General features: G+C 46.7%; 1 pseudogene; it reads right to left on the bottom strand.

The window, feature by feature from the left end:
• Window positions 1-2,391: 2,391 nt before the first annotated feature.
• Window positions 2,392-3,562, bottom strand: part of LOC101645854 — a 2,527-nt pseudogene continuing 1,356 nt past the window's right edge.

Genomic DNA, 3,562 nt, shown 5'->3' with positions numbered 1-3,562 from the left:
TTGTGGCTTTCTGAGGCTTTATGGGAGAAGAAAGCTTCATCTTTCTCCTGTGCAGCCGCTGGTGTAGATCGCAGCCCAATGCATAACCACTATGCCAGTAGGGCTCCACTATGTCTCCCAGTATATTGATTATCATTTTCTTTTTAAAGTTTATTGACATATAATTCACATATCATACAGTCCGATGGTTCTAATCATATTGTACATATTGATTAGAAGTCTTTGATGTTTTCTCATTCCTTTCTTTACATCTAGTCTTAGGTGTGATTGAGTTGATTTTACCTCATAGTGACTCCTTATGACAGGGTAGAGCTGCCCTATAGGATCTTCTAGGGTGTAATCTTCATGGGAGCAGATGGTCAGGACTTCCCCTTGGATGGGTGGTGGTGGTTTGAATCACCAACCTCTTGGTTAGCAGACTAGTATGTAACCTTCAAGTGACCAGGACTACTTCAATATCTTTGATGCTTCTGCATTCTTTTTAGCTATTTTGTGGTGTGTCTTGGAGAAGGGCTGGCTTTTCTTGTTACCTCAAATATCTGATAATCCTTGGCTATCCATTTATACTTAGAGTGAGATGCTGGAAAAGGCTGAGCCCAGCTCCGTGTGGATGGGGCTTGCTGAGTGCTGGGCTTCTCTGATGGTATTTAGGCAAGGACATGACATCTTTGTTGGGGAATAACCTCCTCTCCACTGTGGGGATTTGTAGGTATTTTAAGCCCCTTATCAAGCCATTTTCCCCAGGGAGGGATCCTGTGAGCTTTTTCCAGAATGCTGCTTTTTTCTGTCTTCTCCCATCCTCACCATGGCATCCCCTACCGCAGCTGGGTCATATGTAAAAAGCCAGTCTATCTGGTTCAGCCTTCTTAGAGTAAAGCTCCTGATTGGAATGTATGGTTTATTTCCTCTCTGAATTGCCTCTGACCTATCCCCCTGTTTGTAGCCTCATCCACACTCTCACTTGAAGAGGCACCCGCCCCCCCCCAAACCCTTACAGCCAACAAGCCAATTCTGACTCATAATGCCACTAAAGGGCAATGTAGAACTGTCCCCGTGGACTTCCAAAGACTGTAATTGTTCCGATTCTAGCTTTATAGGAGTCTAAATCCTTGCCTTTTCCCCTCAGAGCAACTGGTGGTCTTGGACTACTGACTTTGCAGTTAGCAGCCCAAAATGTAATCACTGTGACACCAGGGCTCCTAAGAGGCACCCAGTGATTCCAGTCCCCGGGCCTCTCTGGTGCTCGTCAGTAATCAGCTTGCTTTCTGCTTCCCTCACTCCTGGACTTGGCTATCGCCGTTCGATCAAAGCCGTTTCCACTTAGCTAGGCTCTCTGGCTTCTAAACTTTTGTTGACATCCCTTGTCTTGCCATTTCCCCTTCTCCTGCTCTCTTTGTCCACATGAGTTTATGCCCTTCTTATCCTTAACTGTCAATCTAGTGGGGTTTGGAGAGAGAAGTAAAGTTCTGGTGTATATTCATGTGATTCAATCTGCCACTTTCCCCTCAAGCCACTTTATAATGTTTGAATTGTGTATATTTTGTCTCCCCATAGATGGAGAGCTCTTTTTACTACTTAGAAGGTATCCATTGTGCTTGGGTCAAGTAGGATAGAGTTTAACAAAGGAAAAGAAGATACATACCTTTCCTCCAACAAATTATATTCTGATAACACTGTCTGGTAAACACGAGACAAGGTCAGCAGTTCAAACACATTAGCCACTCCTCAAGAGAAAGATAAGGCTTTCTACTCCTGAAAAAGTTCCAAAAACAATACAGGGAATCCAGGGGGGATGATCCCTACAGGACCAGTGTTGTGAGTGGCGATACTGGGAGGGTAGAGGGAGAGTGGGTTGGAAAGAGGGAACCAATTACAAGGAACTATATGTGACCTCTTCCCTGGGGGACGGACAGCTGAAAAGTGGGTGAAGGGAGACGTCGGACAGGGCAAGATATGACAAAATAATAATTTATAAATTATCAAGGGCTCATGAGGGAGGGGGGAGCGGGGAGGGAGGGGAAAAATGAGGACCTAATGCCAGGGGCTTAAGTGGAGAGGAAATGTTTTGAGAATGATGAGGGCAATGAATGTACAAATGCGCTTTACACAGTTGATGTATGTATGGATTGCGATAAGAGTGGTATGAGCCCCTAATAAAATGATTAAAAAAAAAAAAGTTCCAAAAACTCACTGCCCTTCAGTCAATTCTGACTCATAGGGACCCTATAGGACAGGGTAGAATTGCCCCTGTAGGTGTCAGAGACTATAATTCTTTTTAAAATAATTTTATTGGGAGCTCTTACAGATATTATAGCAATCCATAATTCAATTAGATCAAGCATAATTGCACAATTACTGCTACCATCATTTTCTTTTTTTTTTTTTGGCAGGCTCAATTCACTTTATTACTTTTTGTATAAATCGACCATGTGGTAGCCACAGCTGGAGCCTGGGTCCTCTGCATGGAGACTCTGGTGTGGGTCTTCACAAGATGGTCAGTGACTTCCTGGTAGGGAGACTTGGTGAACACTGTCTCTTTCCAGAGGTCAGGGGTCAGATAGCTGTAGGTCTTGGAGATGGCATCAAAGGTGGCTTTGACGAAGTTGCCCAGGGTGGTTGTGCAGCCCCTAGCCTACGTGTAGCAGTCATCAATCCCTGCCATCATCAGCAGTTTCTTGGGCACAGGGGCTGAGACGATGCCAGTGCCCCTGGGGGCAGGGATGAGTCGCACCAACAAAAACCCACAGCGGGTCACCTTGCAGGGGACCGTGTGGGGCTTGCCGATCTTGTTGCCCCAGTAGCCTTGCCGCACGGGGGACAATGGACAGCTTGGCCAGGATGATGGCCCCTCGGATGGCGGTGGCAACTTCCTTGGAGCACTTGATAGCCAGGCCAACGTGGCCGTTGTAGTCCCCGATGGCAACAAAGGCCTTGAACCTGGTCCGCTGGCCAGCTCGGGTCTGCTTCTGCACAGGCATGATCTTTAGGACCTGGTCCTTGAGAGCCATCCCCAGGAAGAAGCCAATGATCTCAGACTCCTTGATGGGCAGGGAGAACAGATAGATCTCCTCCAGAGACTTGATCTTCATGTCCTTGACCAGACGACCCAGCTTGGTGACAGGGAGCCACTCCTTGTCTTCAGCTTTGCCGGAGCTCGCAGGCCAAGGCTGCGCAAGCCGCTGCCGAAGCCTCCGGGAAGCCACCGTGAGCTCCGGCTCCGGGGCCTCCAGGCCCTCCTGCTGCATGGCGTCATCTGCTATTTGGTGTTTGCTCAGAGAAGCGTTACCATCATTTTCAAAACATTTTCTTTCTTCTTGAACTCTTTGATATTAGCTCCCCTTTATCCCATCCCTCCCCCACCCTTGCCCTCAGGAACCCTTATTCTTTTATTATACACAGTTATTATTTTATTATTGTCTTAGCCTATCTTACACTGTTCACTGTAACTGTTCCCCTATATTTCTGTTATTTGTTCCCCTCGAGTGGGGTTATACAGTCATCTTTGCTAGGACTGTAATTCTTTATGGGGTAGAAAGCCTTATCTTTCTCCCAAGGAGTAAAC

The sequence above is a fragment of the Echinops telfairi genome, unplaced genomic scaffold, assembly GCF_000313985.2.
Source record: "Echinops telfairi isolate 266 unplaced genomic scaffold, ASM31398v2 ScPeMD7_7458;HRSCAF=8496, whole genome shotgun sequence".
NCBI lineage: Eukaryota > Metazoa > Chordata > Mammalia > Afrosoricida > Tenrecidae > Echinops > Echinops telfairi.
Note: the sequence above shows the minus strand (reverse complement) of the source record. Positions and strands in the feature narration are given on the sequence as shown.